The sequence below is a fragment of the Varanus komodoensis genome, unplaced genomic scaffold, assembly GCF_004798865.1.
Source record: "Varanus komodoensis strain SLA01 unplaced genomic scaffold, ASM479886v1 scaffold19, whole genome shotgun sequence".
Lineage (NCBI taxonomy): Eukaryota > Metazoa > Chordata > Lepidosauria > Squamata > Varanidae > Varanus > Varanus komodoensis.
In genome coordinates, this window is record NW_025335550.1 from 18,020,494 (window position 1) to 18,034,573 (window position 14,080).

A 14,080-nucleotide genomic window follows, 5' to 3' on the forward strand; every position below is an offset into this window, starting at 1 on the left:
CTCAGGGCATAACCAAAAGGGAAGACATTCTTTGTGCAAATAAAGGGTTATTTAAGTACAGCTTACCAAAATTTTCCACCTCTTTCTTCCAAGATTGCAGTACAAGCCACACTGCTGCCACATTTTATTCCCAAACAGCTACAAGTTGCCAGTAAATAAATATGAAATAGGGTACAAAATCTCAAAGATTCCTCGAGTAAGGACATCTACTATTCTATTCTTCCTATTCTTCCAGCCCTTCCTTTTGTTACTGACCTGTTTTGCTATGGTAATTTTTATCACTGCACTCATGTTCTTATTTATACAACAATTGTTAATTTGTATTATTTTTTATCAGAAGCTAAATAATGTCATTGCCAAGATACCCTATCATCTCAGCTGAAGTACAAACTGCACTTTATCTATTTAGGGAGAAGAAAAGAATGAAATTTTAAAACATTTTGTACAACAGCAAAGAAAACACAAAGCCTATGGTAGGGTTCAGACAAAACTCATCCAGAATCTGGCCCCGTAGGACTCAGAGACTCTCTCATGCTCAGCCCAGTCTTGCAAAGTGACCTGAGCTAGAAGGAAATCTACGAACACTCACAAGATGAAGTTTGTGCTACTGCTGTACCTGACATTGTTCTCCCATGTCAGGTACAGCGGCATGAAGGCAATGGTGACACCGAAGAGAGAGACCGCTTGGGTAGTGGTCATGCAGGGCTTGCCAGGAATGAAGGAACAGTATCCCTTGTTCACACCAACTGCAGCAACACAAGTGGCTGCTGCAAACAGCATGGAAGAGGGATGCCAGTTGGGCAGTATGACTCCACCCATGATGAGTACCCAACAAACGCTGGGCACTGTTGCCAGGGACTCAGCTGCTGGGACGCTGCAATGCAGACTGAAGTTCAAGGAGCTGAGTCCTGGGAACCCAATGGATTCTCAGCTCCAGTTTGGAACTCTCCACATCCCTAGCCCATGGTTCCTTGGAGAAACAAGAAAGTACCAAAGCATAATATTAACTTAATATGGTAAGTTTCTTTCTGGTTCTCTAGTTTGAACTCCTGAAAGGAAGAACACCTGATCTGAGGAAACAGGAGAACTGGGAAATAAAGAAGAAATGGGAAAGCTGGGAAATAAAGAGGCAAAGATTAGGAAAATGTGTACGGGCTACACTTGGCACCATCATCCAATCCGCAACCCTTTAGGCCAATGCAAGGGATTCCTACTGCCCACCAGTGCTTCTCCTCCCAAAAACACAAAGACCAACTAATGTGCACTCTCTCAAGTTAACCTTGTATTTATATTTGCAAAATGGAAAGTTTCCATTTTCTCTAGTGCTCTAAATAAAATTATCAGTTCTTTAAAAGGAACATCTATGCTTCAGTAAATGTTGAGAGAGCATTCTAATTACAACCATACAGCTCCAGGCCTCTTCCTGCATGGAAAAACTGACTCAGTCAGTGAAGGACTGAAGGACCTCCTTTCCAGAAGCACCACTTGGATTGCTTCCTCTTCCTTCCTGCCTTGCTTCAATCCCTATTGGGGAACAAATGAGACTGGAAGAGTCTTGACCAACACTTGCAGAAGCTGGATCCTGAAAGCCCTGACCAAGGAGAACAGCGCCTTCCTGACCTGCTCACATTCTGAGGAGGGTTCATGCGGTGTGAGGAGGGACTGTCCTGTAAGACCCAAGCAAGTGGGAACATCGCCATATTATCTCGTATACCAGAGATAACCCAAGGATCTCTTTTACACCACTTGCCCACTATTTGGAAGATGCCCTGCAACACAGGGTAAAGGCCTTGTTATCCCTGATCAGCAACTGGACACAAATTCCTCACCCCAAGGTCAGGGTGCAGGGCTTAGGAAGGGATTCACAGATTATGTTTAACCCACCAAGAGCTAGATTAGACAGAAGTAGCAGTAGTATTAAATTCTTGGGCCAGAGGCTGCCCAACCCATCTCTAGTCTTTTTATATCTGCACAACATATCCCACACTTCATCTTATAAATTACAGACTGGGGTTTCACCATTATGTCCTGAAACATTTTTGCTTCCTCATATACCCCCCTTTTTGTTGTTTATTGTATACCTAGGTAGAAGAGTTCTGGGAAACACAAAAAGCTAGTACATATTCAGTAATGCTTTAGTTGGCCCTAATTAGAAGGTATTACACAAAAGAGTACGTATTATTCAGCTTTCATAATTTCCCTATATGAACATGAAAATCCGGTTCTCATTTAATGTACAAGGCAAATCTTTTTGGAATGTCAGAAAACAGAATACCCACTTATAGCTGCCCAAGGACAAAGCAGGGAAAACCAAAATAGAGTTTAAAAAAATCAGTGAGGTGGCTAAGTTTCAAGAATCAAATCATTTCCTTATTTCTAGTTATTAGTGGGTAGTCCATCTGTCCAACTAGGAAATTTTCAACCAATCTTGGGCAGGGTTGCAGTCCCCCTAAAGGAGAAGGTTTGTAGCTTGAGGGTACTCCTGGATTCTGAGCTCTCACTTGTCTCTCAGGTGGCCTTGGTGGCCAGGAACACCTACCAGCTTAGACTGTTTTTCCAGCTATGTTCTTTCTTGGACAAGCAGAGCCTCACCACAGTTATGCATGCGCTAGTAGTCTCTCTCCTGGATTACTGTAATGCACTCTACATGGCACTGCCTTTGAAGAGGGTCCAGACTCTTCAATTGATCCAAACAGAGAAGGGCAGTTACTAACTAGGACTGGACCTAGAGAACACATCACACCAGTCCTCCACCAATTATACTGGCTGCCTGTCATTGCCCAGGTCCAATTCAATGAGCTCATGCCAACATATAAAGCCTTAAACAGCTTGGGACTGGAATATCTGAAGGAACACCTGTCTCCATAGATCTCTACCAGACCACTCAGGTCATTAATGGAGGCCCTCCTTTGTGAACCCCCCCTTCACTTCCACTGAGATGAGAGGGGAGTTGGCAAGGAAAAGGGCCTTCTCAGTCGTCCCACTGCACCTTTGGAATTCTCTTCCAAGGCAGGTTCAATTGGCACTCACTTTATCTTGTTTTTGGTGCCAAGTTAACACTTTTTATTAGTATCTGTTTTTAGATTGTTTTATTGGTTTGCTGCTGGTTTTACTGGTTATTGTTATTGGTTATATTGGTTTACTTACCTCCTGTTTCCTATTTATATGGCTGTATTTATATTGTATTTTGATTTTATTATGTTTTATGGTTGTTTGCTATTACCATTTTTATCTGTATTTTATATATATTGCACTGTGAGCCACCCAGAGAACCTCCGGCTATGGGGCAGCATAAGAATGCAACAAACACAAACGTAATTGTTTTTCTGAATTAAAACATGAACAAGTGAACATGATAAACAATTAAAAATAGTACTATGGAGGGTCAGTAGTTGTTTTGAAGTGTCAGAAATAGAGACAAATAACAAACACACTAGAAATAAGGATTATATACTGTCTATATCCCCCACCCCCGCCGCAAGCCTTTGTATTGTTTTTCTACATGGGAAAGGACCTGCTGCTGGAAGACAGTTTCTTCTCCACCCACATTTGCAGGACAAGGCAGCATTAGTACTTTTGCAAAAGCCATGCATACGGACGGCAAAATACCCTTTCTTTTCCTTTCCTCCTCAAAAAGGGAAGACAGCATAAATGGTTCGATGTAGGATGGTCTTCTGAAGGAGACAAAGCATTGTTGGCCAGAAAAAGCCTTGCCACTATCAAATGAAGCAAATGTGCTTATTGGACTCTTGGACTGCCAATGGGCACGTTAATCCCTGGTGGAAGAGGCATCAGAAGGGGGACATTTCTCAGTTTGCTGGCACTTCCAAATAAAATGCTTAAAAACTGCAGATTTTGCATGACTTGTAAGAACAGCAGCACCTCAAAATACTTACTCAGCTTTGAGACTTCTTAATTTCCCAAAATTTTCATTTCCTATCAACCATCCTACTAACTAAAAGTCTTACATGCAGATAACTGCTTTGCATTTATAACTACCTTCTGGTTGCACAATCATCAGTGACGTGAGATTTCAAAAAGAAAAAAAGGAAATGGGATTTTTTTCCAAAATCTTCAATGCAAGTTAATTTGCATAGAGTCACTGCATAAAAGTGTTTGCATTAGAAAAGTTTCTGAAGTCATAGAGAAGGGGGTGAACAACTTGTGGTCCTCCCAGATGTTTTGGCCTACAATTCCCATCATCACTCATCACTGGCTATGCTGGCTAGAGCTGATGAGAACCATATTCCAAAATAGCTGGAGGGCTACAATTGGACTCTCCCTGCCCTATTTGTAATATATTCATTTTATGTATTTAAGTAAATAACACAACTAAAAATACACCATGTTACTTATCTGTGCCGATACAACTATGACTTGAAATATTTGAGGAGACCATTTAAAACATACTTAATGTGATTTTGATTTGTATTATGTAAAATGCGTTACTGGAACACTTAAAAAATTAAAGCTAACATATACTTTGATTTGCTTAATTTAAGGGAGAAAGGTTCTGAAAATTTTGCCACCAATTCATTTCAGCAACTGAAAGAGAAGTGCATAATATGCTGACACCCACTTATCTAGTTCAAGAGAGTTCAATCCTTCCACTAAGGTTGTCAGGACCCCTTCAATTTCACAGTCACGATTTATTAGCTCCTTTTTAAACTGAGTCATATATGTATTCGCTCACATACCCGTTATCGTTAATCACTTACAGAATATTAAAACAAGCTTGCTTAATACTGTATTTGCAATTGTCAGTATTTTGACTTATAAATTTCTGAGATGGAAGATTTTCCAGAGAATTTTAATATCTTTAAAAGCGTTATCTTAAAAACTTAATTTCTACACCATATCACTGCTATTTATGCTCAACAACCCTACACTTGTAACAGCCAGGTGTTTTGTGAGTGGTGTGTAGCTAACCCCTCTCATTTTCCTACTAGATATTAAGTGTGCGTAACACAGATTTAGACCGAAGTACAGAATGAAACTCTGCTATCCTTCAAGCCATTTGTTTCCTAAAATCTTCACTCCCATGCAGAGGGGTTAAACATTTTAAAAAACCCATTGATACCAGCAGATATTCTTTTACATACCCTGTGTATGTGTGTATGTTGAGAAGCATGTGGATGACAGGGGAGATTTAGTGCTCCCATCTAAACTGGTCTCAACTGAACACTGGTTTCAATCCAAGCGATACATGCACTTTCTCTAAGAAAGCAAAAGGGGGCAGCTGCATGCTATGTAATTAGCGTAATGTGCAGTTTTGACATTATATGGCAGGCTAACCCCACAGAGCAGTTAAAGTACCAAAGTGCAAGAAGGACAGTCTTTTGGAGGCTTTGATGGGGTCCCCAACATGTCATCCTTTGAAGGAAGTGTTTCTTTATCTAAAGAGAATCAGTTCAGAAAGGTCAATGGGTGCTAGTGAACTAGCCATGGCTTGCTAATGCTGCCACCTAGCTTCCTCTTGAGTAAGAGCTCATTTCCGTCTATAAGCATGAGTAGCTGGGATCTGATTTAGGGTTAAGCATGCGCATTTTTCTCATGCAAAGACACGATTTGTCTAAGGCAGTGAGCACTTTCACTTTGAAACAAGCACCCTTTACATATGAATAGCATCAACAGTCGAACTGTTGTTTGTACATACCCTCGTACATAACATTTGCCAACCAAAAACAAGAATGTGACACTAAAACTCAGTGTTCCCACATCACTCCAGCTACTGCCTACATTTTCACCAGACATCTACATAACCAAAGAACAAACATACATACTGCACCTGCAGACAGATTCACTCTTAAGTAGCATACACACTCCCATTCTTCTACTGTATCTTTGCCCATCCTGTTCAACAATGAGAGCTGGTGAGGTAGCTAGAATGCTGGACTGGGGCCCAGGGAAGCCTGGGTTCTAGTCCCTACTTGGCTATGAAGGTCACTCAGTGACTTCGGGCCAGTCACCCCTTCTCAGCTCAGCCCAGCCCAGCCGGTTGTCAAGAAGATAAAGTGGAGTGCAGAAGCACCTTGGGTTCCGCACAAGAGGGAATAAAGGCATGATATAAATGCAATGTAAATACAATAATAAATTACTGGTTTAACCTGAAGCACAGCTTTCAGGGCTAGCAGTTGTGCGATACAAATCATACGGCAAAGCTAAGGTAAAGACTGACTGTAGATGCCTCATTTCAATTCTGCCAGTGTTTCATAATATTATTCGTGCCTGCCTTCCCCAACCTGTTGCCCTCTTAATGATGTTGCCAAAGCCAGGTGCTGCTAATGGGAGCACCCCAACCCTCAACCCAACAGTAATATTTGAAAATGCAGAAATCTGAAAATACCATTCTTATTAAAACGCACATAGGAGGATGCATATAAGCATGTCTAAACTGACCAGGTAGTTGCATTCTGGCTCCTAAAAGCAAAGCGGGAACACACATGCTGCAGTGTGGTATAAAAAGGTTGCCTCGTTTTGCAAAAGAGACTTATCACTAAAGGACACCATTTTAGACAATGAAGCTAAATTATCTATGAATCCCTTCTGCTTACTGTAAGCAGAGATGCCATAAGCTACAGGGACTCAACAGGCTCACCTTAAAAAGAAGCATATTACAGAGTCTGCATTCTTTTCCAGTTTGGATTTTAAACTGAATCTGAATATACCCCCCTTCCTACTTAACTGCTATCACAAAGGTTGCCCCAGAGAAAACCAAAGAGACAAAAGCCTTTCAGCAAAGGAGGGTGTTCTCACTTCCAGCTGCCGTTTCCAGGGGTGTATCTTCTCTATTTGCCTGCTGCTATCAGCTTGACTGCTCTGTCCATGGTTTAAAAGAAAGGGACAAGGGGGTTGCATACAGAAGCTCAGAGACAGAGATGCTAATGATCAGGCTTGTGATAGAAAAAAAGCAGAGCTGTTTCCTTGATTTTTAAGGAACAGCTTGGCTCATTTCTCAGTTAATGTAAGCAGAGCTTACCTGTATAGGATATACACACATATAGGCTGAAGCTCAGACACAAGCATGTCAAAAAAAAGTCTTGTTAACCCCATCCACAATTTATTAAGATCTGTAACTACAATGAAGAAATTTAGAACTTACCCTTTTTGCAAGGATTTTTACAAGCTACAGAAGCTGAAAAGCATCTGGAAAAAATTCACTGAAAACATACACAAAGAGTGGAACTGAGAAACCCCTGCTAGTTTATGTGTTTATTTTCATCACACTGTGGGATTTTACATTTCAAAACACTGTAGTATGGTGGAGCCTGTCACAATTCCTGTATGGAAGCAAGAACAGCAGTAGAAACCCAAAAAAAGGGGGGGGGGGGGTGGCAGGCTAGTCATTTTAAGAGACTGTAAGTAAAGCAACACAATTCATCCAAACAGAATTGCCTCCTTGCTTTATCAGCTGCAAACTAAAGCACAAAGCCAACAGGATTGAGTTTCTGCAACGCCTCAGACAATACTAATGAAGAACAAATCAAGCATGAATGCTAGTAACTGTATTACTGGATATAAATAAAGGATTAAAGGCCCTTTTTATTTTTTATTTTTAAAGATCAGAAATACTAAATTTCACTGAAGCTTAAAAATAGCACCTACACATAGGGTCTCACAAAAATGCAGTTGCCTACCAATCTAACATGGGCGTAAATTTCAGGTTTTCATCTCATGAAAATGGTTCTGTCCAAACCTAGCTAAGAACTTTTGCTAGTTAAAGTTCTGGACTTTCAGTGTCTCTGTCTCAAATTGTAAGTTCAAAGATACTATTCTGTGTTTAGGTGGTGATGGAGTTTGTCCAAGCAAAGTACAACCGTTAGTTAAGACAGAAAGACACCCTAAGCAGAGGTTTGCGGTTTTTTAAAGATGCTTAAGTGTAGTAACCATCATTTCTCACTTTGACCTTTCAGTTATAGGCATTTTGGGTTTTGTTGAGGGCCAGACTTGACCAAAACAAATTGAAGCAGAAACGAACAACACTGGGGGGAAAGGACAAAACTGTTCAATGTGCATTCCTGTATTCTCATATTAATGCTTCAATCCTATACTAATTCTGGCAGTTATAGGCGGCCTATAAATGTGTGAATGAATAAAAATTTATCTGGGAGTGAGCCAGTGATGAACTCAATGGAACATTCCAGAAGAAACATACATATAGCACTGTGCAGCTGGCTTAAAAATGGGTACTGTTCATAAGACCCTATATGGACCTAAAATTTTAAAAGCCATTCCCTTTAAAAGCAAAGTATGCAAAAAATATAGAGAGAGTGACAAAGATGAAAAGACTGGTTGTAAAAATGCAAGAGGATAAATATTCTGAGTTATAAATTAGTACAACTAAGTGATCAACTATGCATCCTTGCTCATTAATAGTATAAAAAAATCAATATGAAATTTGATTTAAATTTCACTTACTGGTTTAAATAGACTTCATTTATATTAATTCACCCTGCATATCAGCACTAGGTGTTAGAACTTTGGGACATCAACTGCACAAGCCAGAAAAGAAAATAGCTAAGGTTTGTAAAGGATGACACGAAGATGTCTCCACACCAGCACCAATTTAAATTGCACTGATTTACACCACATTTGCCCCATGGCTGCATCATCAGGAAACATATGAAAGGAAACTCTGAAGGTTACCCAAATAGCTGTTTCTTGCAAGTGGTGGGTAGTGGTAAAAATTACAGCACAGAGAAGAACTAGCGATATAATAATCATACACCTATACGTTTGTTCCTCCCCACACACTTTTCCTTTTGACATGGAAAATCGTTTAATTCTCAAAGAACATTTTTCTGAAGAAATGTATTTTTTTTAAAGTGTTGTTAGCCACACACACAATGGAACATTCTAGAACAGACATATATAGCACACACAAATAGGCAGCCTAATAAACATTGCTTAGGCCCAACGTTTTGCAAATGGGCTTATTCCCAAAGGGTATGACAGTACATTAAAAAGAACGGGAATAAATGCATGGTTTTCACAAAGAGTGTCAGAGTAAGAAACAGAGTCCCACATGGAACTGATGTTATGTGATCTGCAATCAAAAGTGGACAGTGAAGCAGCTATGCTTGCAGATGCCACCAAATTTAGGGTAGTAACAACTCAAGCAGACTGAAGACCTCCAAAATGATCTACAAATTATGAATCAGAAACAGTAACAAATTACATTTGGTTCAAGTGGACTAAGGTCAAGAGATATACTACTGATGGGTAACACTATTTCAGAGACTTGCCGTTCTTGGAAATATCAATTCTCGGAGCATGACACAGACTGGTACCCCAGAATGCAAGGTGAGCATGGACCCTGAACCAAGGATCTTCTTAATCCAAGCTGAAGAAACAATTTCTTACTTTGCATGCATGCAGTCAGTCTGCACCCCACTCCACTTACAGGCCTAGCCAGTGTCACCAAAAGAAAGCAGGAAGGAACTCTCCATCATTCACCCAGGCACGTATCAGGTCATGAGGCGCACCAGGCTTCAAGAAAACTGTAGAGATCTACTTCAAGAACCCTCTCCTGCTTCCATTTGTTTGCCATCAGAGAACCACCATCATGCCGGCCAGTAAGTGAGGCAAGCGGAACTTATCTTATTTCCAAATTTGGGTTAGGCAGAAAATAAACTTAACTGTTACTCTGGGTGGGTGGAGAAAATAACTTGGCTTTTTCCCAATCCAAATTGAGTTTTGGAGTAACAGCTGATCTAAACAGGATGTGACCACCAAATAACAAGTTCCCCAACAGGCAAATTCTTTGCTAGACATTATTAGGCAGGAAACTGAAAATAAAACAGCAGAACTGTAATGCCTTATTGCAAACCTATGGAGTAGCCACATTTGGCATACTTATACAATGCAAGTTTGGTTATCCCATCTCAACCAAATGAACTTTTAAAAAGGGTAAAAGCTGAAAAAGAACAAGAACAGTGACTAAAATAATCTTGAAGCACCTCCTCTACAAGGCAAAGTAAACATGTTTGGAGCTTTTTAGTTTAGAATAATCTATTTTTTAAATTATGGTGCCAGTGCACAGTACTGGGACACAGAAGATCTGGGTTCTAGTCCCCACTTAGCCATATAGCTTGCTGGGTGACTTTGGGCCAGTCACAGACCCTCAGCCCTACCTACCCCACAGGATTGTTGTAAACATTAAATTGAGAAGGAGAACTATGTAAGCTGCCTTGAGCTCCTTGTAAGGAAAAGACAAGATATAAAAATAATGAATTAACATGGAGAGAGCAGACAGAGATTCTTCCAATATAGAGCTCAGATTCACCGAAGAAAGAGCAGTATTTTCAGGAAGAAAATGAGAAAGTAGCATTTCACACCAGGGAACCCACATTTAACTTATGGAATCCACTGCTGAAGGAACCTGCACAGATTTGCTACATTAAATATTCAGTTCACAGTTCACAGTGACTGGCACGCGGCAACAGCACATGTTCAGTCTGACGTGGTGTAAGCAAGAGAAACAGTATGTACCACTTTAAAAAGCTGTGCTGTACACAGATAAATATGTTAGCTTAAAGAAGTTGAAAGACTATGGTTGCTTTTACAACAGCAGACTTAATATATTTGTTTACTTTTTCCCTGGAATTTGATTTTACATTACCGTTCCATTTGAACACAGCTAAACAATGCTTTACTGTTACAGGAAGAAGCCTCAGGCCCACACCCTCACCCCACCCTTTACCGGTTCCCCTTTATCAAAGTCAAGAGATCTGATAATTTTGCTTCCATTTTGTTCAGCACAGCTTGTCATTCCACTGGAACCCCTGACAAACAGTACTTAATTATGGTTAGTTGAAACAAACTACCTATGAACTATGGGAATGAAGCTTAGAGTACACAAATGCTCTGCTACAGAATCTTCACTGGCTGCCAACATGCTTCCAGGCAAAATTCAAAGAGGTGGCGATGACTTTAGAAGCCGCAAAGGTTACCTGAAGGACTGCTTATACTGACAAACCTGCCAAGGTGTTAATGCCTCACCAACATCTGGATTGTGTTTGGGGAGGGTGTAAGATGTCCTTCTCAGTGGCCATACTCCTCCTAAACTATGGAACTTCCTTCCTAGAGAGGCCCTTTTAGCTTCTTCTCTACTAGCTTTCCAGCAGCACATGGAAGACCTTCCTGTTCAGATGGCTTTTTCTGTAATTTGTGATTCTGGGTTTTAGCAGACTGATGCTTTTTAACTTGTTCTTGCCATTTCTATAGTTATACTTTGGTTGTTTTCACTGATTTTTTAAAAAAAATCTTTTTAATTGTACAGTTTTCCTGCATATCTCCTGGAGCTATCAACTGCAGAAAGATGGGATATAAATTTCAACAAATAAATTGTAGCCAGAAAATTTCTATAAATTTGAACACATGGCTCTCCTTCATTTGCAGACCATCTAAAACCACTGCAGGCTTTGATCCTGATTTCACTTTAGATATAAGCAGCCTAGCTTTGAAGGACTGTAACACCCACTCTGCTTTGGGAAATATCCAAAACTGGGGTAAGGTGAAAACAAAATATGGATATTTGCCAGCTGAATGTAAGTGTCCTGCTTTACTTGATTACAGTACACAGATCCATTACTGTTCAATATATGCACACACAAGCTTCTTTGCCAATATGCTTCTTTAAAAGAAGTTAACTGAAAGTGAGCACGATGAAGGTGTCATCATGATATATAATAGCTACAAATATTTCTGTCCCCCATCCCATGTCCCCTATAAATGTAGTTGATCATTAAAAAAGAAGTATCTGTAACCTCTAATGGAATGTTCTAGATACTAATGCTTGTATGTCCTTGCTTAGGACGCTACAAAAAGGTGGCACTACTGACCCAGACTGCAAGGAACTGGCAAGAGAATCCATTATTTCTGCCTAACATGTTAGCTGCAAATTAATAGCAAGTGCAGAGTGTTAATTTAAGCCTGCTGTGAATTTAAGACTCTGGGAGAAAATACTCAAGTTAGGAAAACAATGACAGTACTTTTCTCCTACCTTTTAAGTGATTACGTTTGCAGACTCAAGACTGGAGGTGAATGGTACATACAGAAAAAGCAAGTCAGCCTCAAATATCCTGCTCAGCCTTGCAACTGGAGCATGTAAGATGTTTTGCTAATAAATGAACAAAAAAATCAAAATATTAGTCTGATTGCCTTTTCAAGAAGAGTGTTCAAATGGTTGTTGCAGCAAGACCATATATAGCCTTCTGTACAGAACTCTGCCATTTGCCCCTTGAAATTCTGCCATTCACCACTATGTGGCAAACTATGCAATTGCAAAATGAAGTTGGAAATCCTTAGAAGATTCCTCACCTGCTTCTAAGAAAGCAGGATAGGATTGGCTTGTTTAGCCACTTGCATGTCAAAACACTTCCGACACAACCATCACTTTAAGATTCTTTTCAATTTACAATCCTAGTTTGCTCTCACCGCAGTAAGCATCCAGGCAAAATGTAATGTCTTCTTCCCCTCAGCATTTGCAGTTTCTCCTTTAGATCAGAAAGAACTTTAAACCACTGAAATTAGAACCCCTTCTGGCAGACTCTAATCAGTAAGTCATTCTAAGATGTTATCTTGAGGCGGCACTAACACAATTTCAGGAAATGTTCTTGTACCTATGCCTAGCATAAGCACCACGGCAAGCATTTCAATGGTTTTTGCTGGGCTGGAGATAACCACAGGAAGCTTCAGATCACATTCATCAAAAAGCATAAGCACAGTTTAAAGACAAAACTGGTTTAGAAATTTAGGATTACATGTTCATATTCTACATACTCCTGGCCAAGGAAGCACACATACATAAGCAACCTGTGCACACTCACTTAAAAATTAATGTACACAGAGGACTGAATTGCTAGGCTGCGATGCTATGCAAGATTACTTGAGAAAGCCATTTTAACTCTAGAACCTGCAAATGTAACAGTTTAAGTTGTCTGACTTCTAGAAACATTCCTCTCAACAGAAGGGGAGGGAGTTAAATCAAATTGCCATTTTATTGCATTCCACTATGGATGTTTTCAGCAGCAAGGAACTCAGATACTAGTAATTCAAGGTAATTTTATCTGAGGCCACTAAAGGGTCTGTGGACACCAGATGCTGTACCCCTGCTAAAACAGATGCAAACCCAATCCATTCCCTCGGAAGGAGACTCTTGAGAGCCCCAAGCAAGGGGAGAATAGAGTCAATACATTTAAAGAAATGTTCAGTGATCTATGATGCCTCTGCTAAAGAAATTCTTGTCTAACTGATTAAGTGTAGCAGACTAGATGCTTCCCACAAAGAATGCCTTATGCATAGTTTCCTATTAAGCAAAGCCAGCAAGATGTTTCTAACACCAGCAGTTACACCCAGAAGCCACATCACAAACTGAAGCATGTAATTTTGCTCTACTAACCATATTTGTTCATCCTTACAATCTCATTTTTTAAGAACTAGAGGTTAAGACCATGCAAAGGGTTCAGCTCACACTGGGGTTACATTCATAAGGCACTAAGCCCATCTCAGAGGTCACCTCGGCCAAAGTTCAAGTTTCACTATAAATAACCCATTTATATAGAAAGCTCCCGCTTAAAGCTTTACTAACTCCATAGTCTACATAATTTGAAAAGCTAAGGTATAAAGGCAGATATAATCCAAATACATGAAGACGACTGCCAGTTATAACCTATGGAAGATCATAATAAAACAGGATGCATACCACACGGGTGATACTAATAAAGTATATTTTACTAGAATTCATCAAATCCTATTGACAGGAATGGAAGTTGCTTTACATAAGATTTGGATGGCAGCTTGCATATGAACCTCCTAGCTGAAAATCTGACTAAGACAGCTGTTTGCAGAATAAGCATTTCTAGATAGACTCTTTACTCGGTATTAGCCTATTCAAGCACGTTCTTTTAAATCCACCGATAGCTCCTCAGAGCAACATGTAACAGCATAATACTGTGCAGGATTTTGCCTCACGTCTTAACAGGCAAGTTCAAGCTTAATGCCAATTGTAACTTTTTACAGATTCAAGCGTTAAAAGCATTTTAACACCTCTACAGTGCTGCACATGGTATGTTAAGTT

General features: G+C 40.0%; 1 protein-coding gene across 1 annotated transcript in view; it reads right to left on the reverse strand.

Moving 5' to 3' along the window:
• The window catches only part of ELAVL2 (ELAV like RNA binding protein 2), a 174,964-nt gene that overhangs the window by 109,759 nt on the left and 51,125 nt on the right, over positions 1 to 14,080 (reverse strand). The window contains exon 2 of the mRNA XM_044427723.1: positions 12,005 to 12,121. The gene's annotated coding sequence lies outside the window, so the exon portion shown is untranslated. The remainder of the gene's footprint in view (positions 1 to 12,004; positions 12,122 to 14,080) is intronic.